The sequence below is a fragment of the Pan paniscus genome, chromosome 14 (assembly GCF_029289425.2).
Source record: "Pan paniscus chromosome 14, NHGRI_mPanPan1-v2.0_pri, whole genome shotgun sequence".
NCBI lineage: Eukaryota > Metazoa > Chordata > Mammalia > Primates > Hominidae > Pan > Pan paniscus.
The window spans coordinates 46,431,290-46,453,668 of NC_073263.2; positions in this window are offsets into that span (position 1 = coordinate 46,431,290).

Here is a 22,379-nt window from a genome sequence, read left to right on the forward strand (position 1 = left end):
GAAGTATCTACACTGCTATCACTATAAACATGGGAATACCTACACCGCCATGTCAATAAAGATGGAAATATCTACACCACTGTCTCAATAAACATGGAAATATCTACACCGCCATCTGTATAAACATGAAAATAAAAACACAGCCATCTCCATAAACATGGAACCATCTACACCGTGAAGTGTATAAACGTGGAAATTTCTACACCGCTGTCTGTGTAAACATTGAAATATCTTCATGGCTATCCCTACAAACATGGAAGCACCTACACCGCTATCACTATAACATGGACATACCTACACCGCTGTCTCTATAAACATGGAAATATCTACACCGCCATCTCTATAAACATGGAAATATATACACCGCCATCTCTATCAACATGGAACTATGTACAACGCCATCTACATAAACAAGAAAATATGTACACCGCCATCTGTAGAAAGATGTAAATATCTTCACCGCCATCTGTATAAACATGGAAATATCTACAACACTATCTGTATAAACATGGAAATATCTACACCGTGATCAGTATAAACATGGAAATATCTACTCCGCTATCTGTATAAAACTGGAAATATCTACAACCGCTATCTCTATAAACATGGAAATATCTACACCACTAACTGTATAAACATGGAAATGTCTACACCACCATCTGTAAAATCATGGAAATATCTACACAGTCATCTGTATAAAAATGAAAAATATCTACACCACCATCTGTATAAACATGGAAATATCTACACCTCCATCTGCATACACATGGAAATATCTACACAGCCGTCTGTATAAACATGGAAATATTTACACCACTATCTCTATAAACATGGAAATATCTACACAGCTATCTACATAAACATGGAAATATCTACACCGATATCTCTGTAAACTTGGAAATATCTACACCGTCATGTATATAAACATGAAAATATCTACACTGCCATCTCCATAAACATGGAACTATCTACACCGCCATATGTATAAACATGGAAATATCTATACCGCCATCTGTATAAAAATGGAAAATCTACAACGCAAGCTGTGTAAAGATGGAAATATCTACACCGCTATGTCTATAAACATGGAAATATGTACACCGCTATCGGAATAAACATGGAAATATTTGCATTGCTGTCTCTATAAACCTGGAAATATCTACACCGCCATCTGTAAAAACATGGAAATATCATCACAATCATCTGTAAACATGGAAATCTCTACACCAACATCTGTATATACAAGGAATTATCTACACTGTCATCAGTATACACATGGAAATATCTACACAACCATCTGTATAAACATGGAAATGTCTACACAGCTATCTCAATAAACATGGAAATACCTACACTACTGTCTCTATAAACATGGAAATATCTACACATCTATCTCTATAAACATGGATATATCTACACAGCCATTTCCATAAACATGAAAGTATCTACCCTGCCGTCTCCATAAACATGGAAATGTCTACACCGCCATCTGTATAAACATGGAAATATCCCCAATGCCATCTGTATATAGATGTAAATATCTACATAGTGAGCTGTATAAACATAGAAATATCTACACCACTATCTGTATAAACATGGAAATACCAACTCCGCTCTCTGCATAAACATGGAAATATCTACATCGCCATCCACATAAACATGGAAATATCTACACTGCCATCTGTATAAAGATGTAAATATCTTCACCGCGAGCTGTATAAACCTGCAAATACCAACACAGTTTTCAGTATAAACATGGAAATATCTACACCACTATGTGTATAAACATGCAAATATCTACACCGCTATCTGTATAAACATGGAAATACCTACACTGCTATCTCTATAAACATGGTTAAATCTACACCGCTATCCCTATAAACTTGGAAATATCAACACCGCTATCTGTATAAACTTGGAAATAACTACACCGCTATCTGTATAAACATGGAAATATCTACAACGCTACCTGTGTAAACATGGAAATATCTACACCGCTATCTGTGTAATCATGGAAATAGCTACACCGATTTCTGTATAAACATGGAAATATCTACACCACCATCTCTATAAACATGGAAATATCTACACCGCCATCTGTATAAACAAGGAAATATCTACACCACTATCTGTATAAACATGGAAATATCTACACCGCAGTCTCTTTAAAAATGGAAATATCTACACCATCATCTGTATAAACATGGAAATATCTACATCACTATCTGTATAAACATGGAAATATCTACACCGCCATCTGTATAAACATGGAAATAGCTACACCACTATCTGTGTAAAAATGGAAATATCTACCCTGCTATCTGTATAAACATGGAAATATCTACACTGCCATCTCTATATATATGGAAATATCTGCACCGCCATCTGTACAAACATGGAAATATCTACACCGCCATCTGTATAAACATGGAAATATCTACACAGCCACCTGTATAAACATGCAAATATGTACACCGCTATCTGTATATACATGGAATTACCTACACCGCTATCTGTATAAACATGGAAATATCTACACCGCTATACCCATAAACATGGAAATGTCAACACTGCTATCTGTATAAACATGGAAATATCTACACCGCCATCTGTATAAACATGGAAATATCTACACCGCTATCTGTGTAATCATGGAAATCTCTTTTCCGCAATCTGTATAAACATGGAAATATCTACACCGCCATCTCTATAAACATGGAAATACCTACACCGCCATCTGTATAAACATGGTAATATCTACAACACCATCTGTATAAACATGGAAATATCTACACTGCTATCTGTGTAATCATGGATCTCTACACTGCAATCTGTATAAAGATGGAAATACCTACACCGCCATCTGTATAATCATGGAAATACCTACACCGACATCTTTATAAACATGGAAATATCTATATCGCCATCTGTATAAACATTGAAATATCTACACCACAATATCTATAAAAATGGAAATATCTACACCGTCATCTGTATGAACATGGAAATATCGACACCGCTATCTCTATAAACATGGAAATATCTACACCGCCATCTCTATAAACATGGAAATACCTACACCCCCATCTGTATAAACATGGAAATATCTACAACGCTATCTCTATAGGCATTGAAATATCTACACCACAATCTCTATGAAAATAGAAATATGTACACCGTCTTCCGTATAAAGATGGAATTATCTACACCGCCATTTGTATAAACATGCAAATTCCCACACCGCTATCTGTATAAACATGGAAATAGCTGCACCGCTATCTCTATGAACATGGATATATCTACACTGCCATCTGTATAAACATGGAAATATCAACACTGCCATCTGTAAACATGGAAATATCTTCACTGCCATCTGTATAAACATGGTAATATCTACACCGCTATCTGTATAAACATGGAAATAACTACACCGTTATCTGTATAAACATGGAATTAACTACACCATTATCCCTATAAACATGGAAATATCAACACCGCTATCTGTATAAACATGGAAATAACTAAACCACTATCTCTATAAACATGGAAACATCTACACCAATATCTGTATAAACATGGAAATATCTACACCGCTATCTGTGTAAAGAAGGAAATATTTACACCGCTATCTATGTAAACGTGGAAATATCTACACTGCTATCTGTATAAACATGGAAATATCTACACCACTATCTGTGCAAACATGGAAATATCTACTCTGTCATCTGTATAAAGATGGAAATATCCACACCACGAGCTGTATAAACATGGAAATATCACCACCGCTGTCTGTATAAACATGGAAATAACTAAACCACTATCTGTATAAACGTGGAATTATCTACACCACTATCTGTATAAACATGGAAATATCTACACCACTATCTGTGTAAACATGGAAATATCTACTCTGTCATCTGTATAATGATGGAAATATCTACACCACGAGCTGTATAAACATAGAAATACCAACACCGCTACCTGTATAAACATGGAAATTTCTACAACGGTATCTGTATAAATATGGAAATATCGACATCACTATCTCTTTAAACATGGAAATAACTACACCGCCATTTCTATGAACATGGAAAGGTCTACACGACTGTATTTATAAACATAGAAATATCTACATCGCTATCTGTATAAACGTGGAATTACCTACACCGCTATGTCTATGAACATGGAAATATCTACAAAGATATCCCTATAAACATGGAAATATCAACACGCTAACTGTATAAACATGGAAATAACTACACCGCTATCTGTATAAACATGGAAATATCAATACCGCCATCTGTATAAACATGGAAATATCTACACCGCTAACTGTGTAAACATGGAAATATCTACCCCGCTATCTGTCTAAACATGGAAATATCTACACTGCCATCTCCATAAACATGGAAATATCTACACGGCCGTCTCTATAATTTGGAAATATCTACACCGCCATCTCTATAAACATGGAAATATCTACACCGCCATCTGTATATACATGGAAATGTCTACACCGCCATTTCTATAAACATGGAAATATCTACACAGCCATCTGTATAAACATGGAAATATCTACACCGCCATCTGTATAAACATGGAAATATCTACACTGCCATCTGTATAAAGATGGAATTATATACACAACCATCTGCATAAACATGCAAATATCTACACTGCTATCTGTATCAACATGGAAATATCTGCACCGCTATCTCTATAAACAAAGAAATATCTACACCGCCATGTGTATAAACTTGGAAGTATCTATAATGCCATCTATATAAAAATGGAATTATCTTCACCGCCATCAGTATAAACATGGAAATATCTACACCGTTATCTGTATAAACTTGGAAATAACTACACCGCCATCTGTATAAACATGGAAATACCTATAACACCATCTCTATAAACAGGGAAATATATACACCGCCATCTGTATTAACCAGGAAATATCAACACAGCCATCAGGATAAACACGGAAATACCTACACAGTCATCTGTAAAAAAATGGAAGTATCTACACCACCATCTGATTAAAAATGGAAATATCTACACTGCCATCAGTATAATCATGGAAATACGTAAACCGTTATCCGTGTAAACATGGAAATATCTACATCATGACCTGTATAAACATGGAAATATCTACACCGCTATCTGTATAAACATGGAAATATCTACACCGTCATCTGTATAAACATGGAAATATCTACACAGTCATCTGTATAAACATGGAAATATCTACACCACCATCTTTATAAACATGGAAATATCTACACTGCCATCTGTATAAACTTGGAAATATCTACACAGCCACCTGTATAAATATGCAAATATCTACACCGCTACCTGTATAAACATGGAATTACGTACAATGCTACCTGTATAATGATGGAAATATCTACACCGCTATCCCCAAAAACATGGAAATATCAAAACTGCTATCTGTATAAACATGAAAATAACTACACCGCTATCTGAATAAATATGGAAATACCTACACCGCCATCTGTATAAACATGGAAATATCTACACCGCTATCTGTGTAATCATGGAAATCTCTACACCGCAATCTGTATAAACATGGAAATATCTACACCGCCATCTCTAAATACATGGAAATACCTACACCGCCATCTGTATAAACATGGAAATACCTACAACGCCATCAGTATAAACATTGAAATATCTACACCGCAATCTCTATAAAAATGGAAATATCTACACCGTCGTCTGTATGAACATGGAAATGTCTACATCACTATCTGTATAAACATGGAAATATCTACACCGCCACCTGTATAAACCTAGAAATAACTACACAGCCATCTCTATAAACATGGAAATATCTACACCGCCATCTATATAAACATGGAAATATCTACACCTCCATCTGTATAAAGATGGAATTATCTAAACCGCCATTTGTATAAACATGCAAATTCCTACACTGCTGTCTGTATAAACATGGAAATTACTGCACCTCTATCTCTATAAACATGGAAATATCTACACCACCATCTGTATAAACATGGAAATATCTACACTGCCATCTGTATATGAAAGGAAATGTCTACACCACCATCTGTATAAACATGGAAATATCTACACTGCATTTTGTATAAACATGGAAATAACTACACAGTCATATGCATAAACATGGAAATATCTTCTCCACCATCTGTATGAACATGGAAATATCTACATTGCCATCTGTATAAACTTGGAAAGAACTACACCACTATCTCTATAAACATGGAAATAACTACACCGCTATCTGTATTAACATGGAAATATCTACACCGCTATCTATATAAACATGGAAATGTCTACACCATCATGTGTAAAAACATGGAAATATCTACAAAGTCATCTGTATAAACATGGAAATATGTACACCACCATCTGTATAAACATGGAAATATCTACACTGCCATCTGTATAAACATGGAAATATCTACACCGCTATCTGTGTAAACATGGAAATATCTACACCGCTATCTGTGCAAACATGGATATATCTACACCACCATCTGTATGTACATGGAATTATCTACACCACCATCTCTATAAACAAGAAATATATACACCGCCATCTGTATAAACATGGAAATAACTACACCGCCATCTGTATAAACATGGAAATATATGCACCACCGTCTGTATAAACATGGAAATATCAACACCGCTATGTGCATAAACATGGAAGTATCAACACAGCCATATGTATAAACATGGAAATAACTACACCGCCATCTGCATAAACATGGAAATATCTAAACCGCTATCTCTATAAACATGGAAATACCTACACCGCTATCTCTGTAAACATGGAAATATCTACACCACTATCTCTATAAACACGGAAATATCTACACCGCCATTTCTATAAACATGAAAGTATCTACTCTGTCGTCTCCCTAAACATGGAACTAACTACACCGCCATCTGTATAAAGATGGAAATATCCCCACTGCCATCTGTATAAAGATGTAATCATCTACATCGTGAGCTGAATAAACATGGAAATATCTACAGTGCGATCTCTATAAACATGGAAATTCCAACTCCGCTTATCAGTATAAACATGGAAATATCTACACCGCCATCAGAATAAAAATGGAAATATCTACACTGCCATCTGTATAAAGATGTAAATATCTGCACCGCGAGCTGTATAAACATGGAAATATCTACAACGCAATCTGTATAAAAATGGAAATATCTACAACGCAATCAGTTAAAACATGGAAATATCTACACAGTCATCTGTAGAAACATGGAAATATCTACAACACCATCTGTGTAAACATGGAAATATCCACACAGCCATCTGTATAAACATGGAAATATCTACACCTCTATCTCTATAAACATGGAAATACCTACACCACTATCTCTATAAAAATGGAAATAGCTACACCGCTATCTCTATAAACGTGGAAATATCTACACTGCCATCTCCATAAACATAGAACTATCTACACCGCCATCTGTATAAACACGGAAATATGTACAACACCATATGTTTAAAAATGGAAATATCTACCTGTCGAGCTGTATAAACATGGAAATATCTACATTGCTATCTGTATTAACATGGAAACACCAGCGCCGCTATCTGTATAAACATTGGAGTATCTCCACTACTATCTGTATAAACATGGAAATAACTACAACGCTATCTGTGTATACATGGAAACATCTAGACTGCTATCTGTGTAAACATGGAAATATCTACACCGCTATCTGTGTAAACATGGAAATATCTACACCGCCATCTACATAAACACGGAAATATCTACACCGCTATCCGTGTAAACATGGAAATATCTACACCGCTATCTGTGCAAACCTGGATATATCTACACCGCCTTCTGTATGTACATGGAATTATCTACATCACCATCTCTATAAACAAGAAATATCTACACCGACATCTGTATAAACATAGAAATAACTACACCGCCATCAGTATAAACATGGAAATATCTTCACCGCCATCTGTATAAACATGGAAATAACACCGCAATGTGCATAAACACAGAAGTATCATCACCGCCATATGTATAAACATGGAAATATCAACACCGCCATGTGTATAAACATGGAAATATCTACACCGCTATCTCTATAAACATGGAAATAACTACACCGCTATCTCTGTAAACATGGAAATATCTACACCACTATCTCTGTAAACATGGAAATATCTACACCGCCATTTCTATAAACATGAAAGTATCTACTCTGCCGTCTCCATAAACATGGAACTAACTACACCGCCATCTGTATAAAGATGGAAATATCCCCACTGCCATCTGTATATAGATGTAAACATCTACAACGCGAGCTGTATAAACATGGAAATATCTACACTGCGATCTGTATAAACATGGAAATTCCAACTCCGCTATCTGTATAAACATGGAAATATCTACACCGCCATCAGTATAAACATGGAAATATCTACACTGCCATCTGTATAAAGATGTAAATAACTACACCACGAGCTGTATTAACATGGAAATATCCACACCGCTATCTGTATAAACATGGAAACAACAACACCGCTTTCTGTATAAACATGGAAATATCTGCACTGCCATCTGTATAAACATGGAAATAACTACACTGCCATCTGTAAATAGATGGAAATATCTACACCGCGATCTGTATTAACATACAAATATCGACACTACTATAAGTATAAACATGAAAATATTTACAACGCTATCTGTACAAACATGGAAATATTTACACCATGATCTGTATAAACTGGAAATATCTACACTGCTATGGGTATAAACATGGAAATATCTACACCGCTATCTGTATTAACATGGAAATACCAAAACCGCTATCTGTATAAACATGGAAATATCTACACCGCCATCTCCATAAACATGGAAATATCCCCAATGCCATCTGTATAAATATGTAAATATCTACATCGTGAGCTGTATAAACATAGAAATAACTACACCGTTATCTGTATAAACATGGAAATACCAACTCAGCTATCTGTATAAACATGGAATTATCTACACCGCCATCCGTATAAAATTGGAAATATCTACACTGCCATTTGTATAAAGATGTAAATATCTACACCGCGAGCTGTATAAACCTGCAACTACCAACACAGTTTTCTGTATAAACATGGACATATCTACACCGCTATGTGTATAAACATGAAAATATCTACACCGCTATCTCTATAAACATGGAAATAGCTACACCGCTATCCCTGTAAACGTGGAAATATCTACCCCGCTATCTCTATAAACATGGAAATATATACACCGCCATCTCTATTAACGTGGAAATATCCACAACACCATCTACATAAACAAGGAAATATCCACACCGCCGTCTATATAAACATGGAAATATCTACACCGCTATCTCTATAAACATGAAAATATATAGACCGCCATCTCTATAAACATGGAAATACATACAACGCCATCTACATAAACAAGGAAATATCTACACCGCCATCTATATAAACATGGAATTATCTGTAGAAAGATGGAAATATCTACATTGCAATCTGTAAATAGATGGAAATATCAACACCGCGATCTGTGTTATCATGGAAATATCTACACTACTATATGTATAAACATGGAAATATTTACAACGCTATCTGTATAAACATGGAAATATCTAAACCATGATCTGTATAAACATGGAAATATCTACACCGCTATGTGTATAAACATGGAAATATCTACACCGCTATCTGTATAAACAGGGAAATATCTACACCGCTGTCTTTATAAATATGGAAATATCTTCACTGCCATCTCCATAAACATGGAAATATCTACACCGCTATCTGTATAAACATGGAAATATCTATACCGCTATCTCTATATACATGGAAATATCTACACCACTATCTGTATAAACATGGAAATACCTACACCGCTATCTGTGTAAACATGGAAATATCTACACCACGATCTGTATAAACATGGAAATAATTACACCGCTATCTGTATAAACATGGAAATATCTACACCGCTATCTGTGCAAACATGGATATATCTACACCGCCATCTGTAAACATGGAAACATCTACATCGCCATCTGTATAAACATGGAAATATCTACACCGCCATCTGTATAAAAATGGAAATATCTACAACGCCATCTGTAAATACATGGAAATATCTACACAGTCATCTGTAGAAACATCGAAATATCTACACCACCATGTGTATAAACATGGAAATATCTACAATGCCATCTGTATACACCTAGAAATATACACAGCCATCTCTACAAACATGGAAATATCTACACCGCTATCTCTATAAACATGGAAATACCTACCCCACTATCTCTATAAACATGGAAATATCTACACTTCTATCTCTATAAACATGGAAATATCTACTCTGCCATCTCCATAAACATAGAACTATCTACACCGCATCTGTATAAACATGGAAATATGTACACCGCCATCTGTATAAACGTGGAAATATCTACACCACCATCAGTATAAAAATGGAAATATCTAAATTGCGAGCTGTATAAACATGGAAATATCTACACCGCTATCTTTGTAAACATAGAAATAACTACACCGCCATCTATATAAACATGGAAATAACTACACCGCTATCTTTGTAAACATGGAAATATCTACACCGCTATCTGCGCAACCATGGATATTTCTACACCGCCATCTGTATAAACATGGAATTATCTACACCGCCATCTGTATAAACATGGAAATATCTACACCGCCATCTGTAGAAACATGGAAATATCTACACCGCCCTCTGTATAAACATGGAAATATCAACACCGCTATCTGCATAAATATGGAAGTATCAACAACACCATCTGTATAAACATGGAAATATCTACACCGCCATGTGTATAAACGTGGAAATATCTACACAGCCATCTCTATAAACAAGGAAAAATCTACACCACGATCTGTATAAACATGGAAAGATCTACACCACTATCTGTATAAACATGGATATATCTACACCGCCATCTGCATAAACATGGAAATATCTACACCGCTATCTGTATAAACATGGAAAGATCTACACCGCTATCTTTATAAACATGGAAATATCTACACCGCTATCTCTATAAACATGGAAATATCTTCACCGCTATCTGCATAAATATGGAAATATCTACACCACTAAATCTATAAACATGGAAATATCTACACCGCCATCTGTAAAATCATGGAAATATCTACAAACTGATCTGTATAAACATGAAAAATATCTACACCACCATCTGTATAAACATGGAAATATGTACACCGCCATCTGTAAAAACGTGTAAATATCTACGCAGTCATCTGTATAAACATGGAAATATCTACACCACCATCTGTATAAACATGGAATTAGCTATTCTGCAATCTGTAAAAACAAGGAAATATCTACACCACCATTTGTATAAACATGGAAATATCTACACTACTATCTCTATAAACATGGAAATACCTACACCACTATCTCTAAACATGGAAATATCTTCACCGCTATCTATATAAACATGGAAATATCTACACTGCCATCTCCATAAACATAGAACTATCTACACCGACATCTGTATAAACCTGGAAATATGTACACCGCCATCAGTATAAACGTGGAAATATCTACACCAACATCTGTAAAAAAATGGAAATATCTATCTGTCGAGCTGAAGAAACATGGAAATATCTACACCGCTATCTGTATTAACATGGAAATACCAACACCGCTATCTGTAAAAACATGGAAATATCTACACCGCTATCTCAATAAACATGGAAATATCAAAAACGCTATCTGTGTAAACATGGTAATATCTATACTGCTATCTGTATAAACGTGGGAATATCTACACCACTATCTCTATAAACATGGAAATATCTACACTGCCTTCTGTATAAACATGGAAATAACTACATAGCCATCTCTATAAACATGGACATATCTACACCGCTATCTGTATAAACCTGGAAATAGCCACACCGCTGTCTGTATAAACATGGAAATATCTACACCTCCATCTGTATAAACATGGACATATCTACACTGTCACCTGTATACACATGGAAATACCTACACAGCCATGTGCATAAACATGGAAATATCTACGCCGTTAACTCAATAAATATGGAAATATCTACACTGCTATCTGTATAAACATGGAAATATCTACACCGCTATCTGTATAAACATGGAAATATCTAAACCGCTATCGTATAAACTTGGAAATATGTACACCGCTATCAGTATAAACATGGAAGTATCTACACCGCCATCTGTATTTTCATGGAAATATCTCCACCGCTATCTTTTTAAACATGGAAATATCTGCACCGCTATCAGTATAAACATGGAAATATCTCAACCGCCATCTGTATAAACATGGAAAAATCTACACAGTCATCTGTATAAACATGGAAATATCTACACCACCATCTCTATTAACATGGAAATATCTACACAGCCATCAGTATAAACATGGAAACATCTGCACCGCAATCTTTATACACATGGAAATACCTACACCGCCATCTCTATAAACATGGAAATATATACACTGCAATCTCTATAAAAATGGAAATATCTACACCCCATCTCTATAAACATGAAAATATCTACACTGCCATCTCCATAAACATGGAACTATCAACACCGGATCTGTGGAAACATGGAAATATCTACACCGCTATCTGTATAAACATGGAAATATCTACACTGCCATCACTATAAAGATGCAAATATCTACAACACTATCTGTGTAAAGATGAAAATATCTACCCGGCAATCTGTGCAAAGAAGGAAATAACTACATTGCTGTCCCTATAAACATGGAAATCTCTGCACCGCTATCTGTATATACATGGATATATCTACACCGCTATCTGTATAAACATGGAAATATCAACACCGCCATCTGTAAAAACATGGAAATATCTACACAGTCATCTATAGAAACATGGAAATATCTACTCCACCAACTGTATAAACATGGAAATATCTACACTGCCATCTGTACACACATGGAAATATCTACACCACCATCTGTATAAACACGGAAATATCTACACCGCCATCTGTATAAACATGGAAATATCTACACTGCTATCCGGATAAAGATGTAAATATCTACACCGCGATTGGAATAAACATGGAAATAACTACACCGTGATCAATATAAACATGGAAATATCTACACCGCTATGTGTATAAACATGGAAATACCTACACCGATATCTGTATAAATATGTAAATATCTACACCGCTATCTGTGTAAAGATGGAAATTTCTATACCGCAATGTGTGCAAAGATTTAAATATCTACACATTTATCTATGTAAACATGGAAATGTCTACACTGCTATCTGAATAAACATGGAAATGTCTACATCGCTATCCCTATAAACATGGAAATATCTAGTCTGATATCTGTATAAACTTGAAAATATGTACACTGCCATCTACATAAACATTGAACTATCTACACCGCCATCTGTATAAACATGGAAATATCTACACCGCCATCTGTATAAACATGGAAATATCTACACTGCCATCAGGATAAAGATGTATATATCCACACCGCGAGCTGTATTAAAATGGAAAGAACTACACCGCTATCTGTATAAACATGGAAATACCAACACCGCTATCTGTATAAACATGGAAATATCTACACTGCTATCTGTATAAACATGGAAATATCTACACTGCTATCTCTATAAACATGGAAATACCTACACTGCTATCTGTATAAACAGGGAAATATCTACACCGCTATCTGTATAAGCATGGAAATATCTACACCACTATCTGATTAAACGTGGAAATATATACACCGTGATCTGTATAAATATGGAAATATGAACACCGCTATCTCTATAAACTTGGAAATGTCTACACCGCTATCTGTACAAACATGGAAATATCTTCAAGGCTATCTCTATAAACATGGAAATATCTACACCGCCATCTGTATAAATATGGAAATACCTACACAGGCATCTATATAAACATGGAAATATCTACACAACAATCTGAATAAACATAGAAATATCTACACCGCTATCTGTATAAACATGGAAATACCTACACCGCTATCTGTATAAACATGTGAATATTTACACTGCTATGTGTACAAACATGGAAATATCTACACAGTCATCTGTGTAAACATGGAAATATCAACACGGCTATCTGTGTAAAGATGGAAACATCTACACCACTATCAGTGTAAAGATGGAAATGTATACACCGCTATCTGTGTAAACATGGAAATATCTACACCGCTACCTATATAAACATGGAAATGTCTACACCGTCATCTGTAAAAACATGGAAATATCTACAAAGTCATCTGTATAAACATGGAAATATGTACACCACCATCTGTATAAACATGGAAATATCTTCACTGCCATCTGTATAACCATGGAAATATCTACACCACTATCTCTATAAACATGGAAATATCTACACCGCCATCTCTATAAACGTGGAAATATCTACTCCGGTATCTCTATAAACCAGGAAATATCTACACCACAATCTGAAAAAACTTGGAAAGATGTACACAACTATCTGTTTAAGCATGGAAATATCTACACCGCCATCTGTACAAACATGGAATTATTTACACCGCTATCTGTATTAACATGGAAATAACTACACCGCCATCTGAATAAACATGGAAATGTCTACACTACTATCTCTATAAACATGGAAATATCTACACCCCCATCTGGATAAACATGAAAATATCTACACCTCTAACTCTATAAACATGGAAATATCTACACCACCATCTGTAAAAACATGGAAATATCTACACAGTCATCTGTATCAACATGAAAATTATCTACACCACCACCTGTATAAACATGGAAATATCTAAATTGCCATCTGTATACACATGGAAATGTCTACACAGCCGTCAGTATAAACATGGAAATATCTACACCGCCATCTGTATAAACATGGAAATACCTACAACGCTATCTCTATAAACATGTAAATATCTACACCACTATCTCTATAAACATGGAAGTATCTACACCACCATTTCTATAAAGATGAAAGTATCTACTCTGCGTCTCCATAAACATGGAACTATCTACACCGCCTTCTGTATAAAGATGGAAATATCCCCACTGCCATCTGTATAAACATGTAAATATCTACACCGCGAGCTGTATAAACATGGAAATATCTACACCGCTATCTGTATAAACATGGATATACCTACACCACTATCTCTATAAACATGGAAATATCTACACCGCTATCTCTATAAACATGGAAATATCTACACCACTATCTGTGTAAATATTGAAATATCTACACCGCTATCTCTATAAACATGGAAATTTCTACACCGCCATGTGTATAAAAATGGAAATACCTACACAGTCATCTGTATAAACAGAGAAATAACTACAACGCCATCGGTATAAACACGGAAATATGTACACTGCCATCTGTATAAACATGGAAATATCTACACTGCCATTCGTATACACATGAAAATATCTACACAGCCATCTCTAAAAACATGGAAATATCTACACCGCTATCTCTATAAACATGGAAATAACAACACCGCGATCTATATAAACTTAGAAATAACACCACCACTATCTGTGTAAACATGGATATATCTACACCGCCAGCTGTATAAAAATGGAAATATCTACACCGCTATCTGTGTAAACATGGAAATATCGACACCGCGATCTGTATAAACATGGAAATATCTACACCTCAATGTGTATAAACATGGAAATATCTACACCGCTATAGGTATAAACATGGAAATATCTACAACGCTATCTTTGTAAACATGGAAATATCTACACAGCTATCTGGGTAAACATGGAAATATCTTCACTGCTATCTGTGTAAAGATGGAAATTCGTACACCATAATCTGTGCAAAGATGGAAATATCTACACAGCTATCTGTGTAAACATGGAAATATCTACACCGCTATCCGTATAAACATGGAAATATCTGCACCGCTATCTGTATAAACTTGGAAATATCTACAACGCTATCTCTTTAAACATGGAAATATCTCCACCGCTATCTGTACAAACAGGGAAATATCCCCACCGCTATCTGTATAAACATGGAGATATGTACACCGCTGTCAGTATAAACATGGAAATATGTACAACGTGATCTGTATAAACATGGGAATGTCTTCACCTCTATCTGTATGAACATGGAAATATCTGCACCGCTATCTCTATAAACATGGAAATGTCTACACCGTCATCTGTAAAAACTTGTAAATATCTACAAAGTCATCTGTATAAACAAGGAAATATTTACACCACCATCTGAATAAACATGGAAATATCTACACTGCCATCTGTATACACATGGAAATATCTACACAGCCATCTCTATAAACATGGAAGTATCTACACTGCTATCACTATAAACATGGGAATACCTACACCGCCATGTCAATAAAGATGGAAATATCTACACCACTGTCTCAATAAACATGGAAATATCTACACCGCCATCTGTATAAACATGAAAATAAAAACACAGCCATCTCCATAAACATGGAACCATCTACACCGTGAAGTGTATAAACGTGGAAATTTCTACACCGCTGTCTGTGTAAACATTGAAATATCTTCATGGCTATCCCTACAAACATGGAAGCACCTACACCGCTATCACTATAACATGGACATACCTACACCGCTGTCTCTATAAACATGGAAATATCTACACCGCCATCTCTATAAACATGGAAATATATACACCGCCATCTCTATCAACATGGAACTATGTACAACGCCATCTACATAAACAAGAAAATATGTACACCGCCATCTGTAGAAAGATGTAAATATCTTCACCGCCATCTGTATAAACATGGAAATATCTACAACACTATCTGTATAAACATGGAAATATCTACACCGTGATCAGTATAAACATGGAAATATCTACTCCGCTATCTGTATAAAACTGGAAATATCTACAACCGCTATCTCTATAAACATGGAAATATCTACACCACTAACTGTATAAACATGGAAATGTCTACACCACCATCTGTAAAATCATGGAAATATCTACACAGTCATCTGTATAAAAATGAAAAATATCTACACCACCATCTGTATAAACATGGAAATATCTACACCTCCATCTGCATACACATGGAAATATCTACACAGCCGTCTGTATAAACATGGAAATATTTACACCACTATCTCTATAAACATGGAAATATCTACACAGCTATCTACATAAACATGGAAATATCTACACCGATATCTCTGTAAACTTGGAAATATCTACACCGTCATGTATATAAACATGAAAATATCTACACTGCCATCTCCATAAACATGGAACTATCTACACCGCCATATGTATAAACATGGAAATATCTATACCGCCATCTGTATAAAAATGGAAAATCTACAACGCAAGCTGTGTAAAGATGGAAATATCTACACCGCTATGTCTATAAACATGGAAATATGTACACCGCTATCGGAATAAACATGGAAATATTTGCATTGCTGTCTCTATAAACCTGGAAATATCTACACCGCCATCTGTAAAAACATGGAAATATCATCACAATCATCTGTAAACATGGAAATCTCTACACCAACATCTGTATATACAAGGAATTATCTACACTGTCATCAGTATACACATGGAAATATCTACACAACCATCTGTATAAACATGGAAATGTCTACACAGCTATCTCAATAAACATGGAAATACCTACACTACTGTCTCTATAAACATGGAAATATCTACACATCTATCTCTATAAACATGGATATATCTACACAGCCATTTCCATAAACATGAAAGTATCTACCCTGCCGTCTCCATAAACATGGAAATGTCTACACCGCCATCTGTATAAACATGGAAATATCCCCAATGCCATCTGTATATAGATGTAAATATCTACATAGTGAGCTGTATAAACATAGAAATATCTACACCACTATCTGTATAAACATGGAAATACCAACTCCGCTCTCTGCATAAACATGGAAATATCTACATCGCCATCCACATAAACATGGAAATATCTACACTGCCATCTGTATAAAGATGTAAATATCTTCACCGCGAGCTGTATAAACCTGCAAATACCAACACAGTTTTCAGTATAAACATGGAAATATCTACACCACTATGTGTATAAACATGCAAATATCTACACCGCTATCTGTATAAACATGGAAATACCTACACTGCTATCTCTATAAACATGGTTAAATCTACACCGCTATCCCTATAAACTTGGAAATATCAACACCGCTATCTGTATAAACTTGGAAATAACTACACCGCTATCTGTATAAACATGGAAATATCTACAACGCTACCTGTGTAAACATGGAAATATCTACACCGCTATCTGTGTAATCATGGAAATAGCTACACCGATTTCTGTATAAACATGGAAATATCTACACCACCATCTCTATAAACATGGAAATATCTACACCGCCATCTGTATAAACAAGGAAATATCTACACCACTATCTGTATAAACATGGAAATATCTACACCGCAGTCTCTTTAAAAATGGAAATATCTACACCATCATCTGTATAAACATGGAAATATCTACATCACTATCTGTATAAACATGGAAATATCTACACCGCCATCTGTATAAACATGGAAATAGCTACACCACTATCTGTGTAAAAATGGAAATATCTACCCTGCTATCTGTATAAACATGGAAATATCTACACTGCCATCTCTATATATATGGAAATATCTGCACCGCCATCTGTACAAACATGGAAATATCTACACCGCCATCTGTATAAACATGGAAATATCTACACAGCCACCTGTATAAACATGCAAATATGTACACCGCTATCTGTATATACATGGAATTACCTACACCGCTATCTGTATAAACATGGAAATATCTACACCGCTATACCCATAAACATGGAAATGTCAACACTGCTATCTGTATAAACATGGAAATATCTACACCGCCATCTGTATAAACATGGAAATATCTACACCGCTATCTGTGTAATCATGGAAATCTCTTTTCCGCAATCTGTATAAACATGGAAATATCTACACCGCCATCTCTATAAACATGGAAATACCTACACCGCCATCTGTATAAACATGGTAATATCTACAACACCATCTGTATAAACATGGAAATATCTACACTGCTATCTGTGTAATCATGGATCTCTACACTGCAATCTGTATAAAGATGGAAATACCTACACCGCCATCTGTATAATCATGGAAATACCTACACCGACATCTTTATAAACATGGAAATATCTATATCGCCATCTGTATAAACATTGAAATATCTACACCACAATATCTATAAAAATGGAAATATCTACACCGTCATCTGTATGAACATGGAAATATCGACACCGCTATCTCTATAAACATGGAAATATCTACACCGCCATCTCTATAAACATGGAAATACCTACACCCCCATCTGTATAAACATGGAAATATCTACAACGCTATCTCTATAGGCATTGAAATATCTACACCACAATCTCTATGAAAATAGAAATATGTACACCGTCTTCCGTATAAAGACGGAATTATCTACACCGCCATTTGTATAAACATGCAAATTCCCACACCGCTATCTGTATAAACATGGAAATAGCTGCACCGCTATCTCTATGAACATGGATATATCTACACTGCCATCTGTATAAACATGGAAATATCAACACTGCCATCTGTAAACATGGAAATATCTTCACTGCCATCTGTATAAACATGGTAATATCTACACCGCTATCTGTATAAACATGGAAATAACTACACCGTTATCTGTATAAACATGGAATTAACTACACCATTATCCCTATAAACATGGAAATATCAACACCGCTATCTGTATAAACATGGAAATAACTAAACCACTATCTCTATAAACATGGAAACATCTACACCAATATCTGTATAAACATGGAAATATCTACACCGCTATCTGTGTAAAGAAGGAAATATTTACACCGCTATCTATGTAAACGTGGAAATATCTACACTGCTATCTGTATAAACATGGAAATATCTACACCACTATCTGTGCAAACATGGAAATATCTACTCTGTCATCTGTATAAAGATGGAAATATCCACACCACGAGCTGTATAAACATGGAAATATCACCACCGCTGTCTGTATAAACATGGAAATAACTAAACCACTATCTGTATAAACGTGGAATTATCTACACCACTATCTGTATAAACATGGAAATATCTACACCACTATCTGTGTAAACATGGAAATATCTACTCTGTCATCTGTATAATGATGGAAATATCTACACCACGAGCTGTATAAACATAGAAATACCAACACCGCTACCTGTATAAACATGGAAATTTCTACAACGGTATCTGTATAAATATGGAAATATCGACATCACTATCTCTTTAAACATGGAAATAACTACACCGCCATTTCTATGAACATGGAAAGGTCTACACGACTGTATTTATAAACATAGAAATATCTACATCGCTATCTGTATAAACGTGGAATTACCTACACCGCTATGTCTATGAACATGGAAATATCTACAAAGATATCCCTATAAACATGGAAATATCAACACGCTAACTGTATAAACATGGAAATAACTACACCGCTATCTGTATAAACATGGAAATATCAATACCGCCATCTGTATAAACATGGAAATATCTACACCGCTAACTGTGTAAACATGGAAATATCTACCCCGCTATCTGTCTAAACATGGAAATATCTACACTGCCATCTCCATAAACATGGAAATATCTACACGGCCGTCTCTATAATTTGGAAATATCTACACCGCCATCTCTATAAACATGGAAATATCTACACCGCCATCTGTATATACATGGAAATGTCTACACCGCCATTTCTATAAACATGGAAATATCTACACAGCCATCTGTATAAACATGGAAATATCTACACCGCCATCTGTATAAACATGGAAATATCTACACTGCCATCTGTATAAAGATGGAATTATATACACAACCATCTGCATAAACATGCAAATATCTACACTGCTATCTGTATCAACATGGAAATATCTGCACCGCTATCTCTATAAACAAAGAAATATCTACACCGCCATGTGTATAAACTTGGAAGTATCTATAATGCCATCTATATAAAAATGGAATTATCTTCACCGCCATCAGTATAAACATGGAAATATCTACACCGTTATCTGTATAAACTTGGAAATAACTACACCGCCATCTGTATAAACATGGAAATACCTATAACACCATCTCTATAAACAGGGAAATATATACACCGCCATCTGTATTAACCAGGAAATATCAACACAGCCATCAGGATAAACACGGAAATACCTACACAGTCATCTGTAAAAAAATGGAAGTATCTACACCACCATCTGATTAAAAATGGAAATATCTACACTGCCATCAGTATAATCATGGAAATACGTAAACCGTTATCCGTGTAAACATGGAAATATCTACATCATGACCTGTATAAACATGGAAATATCTACACCGCTATCTGTATAAACATGGAAATATCTACACCGTCATCTGTATAAACATGGAAATATCTACACAGTCATCTGTATAAACATGGAAATATCTACACCACCATCTTTATAAACATGGAAATATCTACACTGCCATCTGTATAAACTTGGAAATATCTACACAGCCACCTGTATAAATATGCAAATATCTACACCGCTACCTGTATAAACATGGAATTACGTACAATGCTACCTGTATAATGATGGAAATATCTACACCGCTATCCCCAAAAACATGGAAATATCAAAACTGCTATCTGTATAAACATGAAAATAACTACACCGCTATCTGAATAAATATGGAAATACCTACACCGCCATCTGTATAAACATGGAAATATCTACACCGCTATCTGTGTAATCATGGAAATCTCTACACCGCAATCTGTATAAACATGGAAATATCTACACCGCCATCTCTAAATACATGGAAATACCTACACCGCCATCTGTATAAACATGGAAATACCTACAACGCCATCAGTATAAACATTGAAATATCTACACCGCAATCTCTATAAAAATGGAAATATCTACACCGTCGTCTGTATGAACATGGAAATGTCTACATCACTATCTGTATAAACATGGAAATATCTACACCGCCACCTGTATAAACCTAGAAATAACTACACAGCCATCTCTATAAACATGGAAATATCTACACCGCCATCTATATAAACATGGAAATATCTACACCTCCATCTGTATAAAGATGGAATTATCTAAACCGCCATTT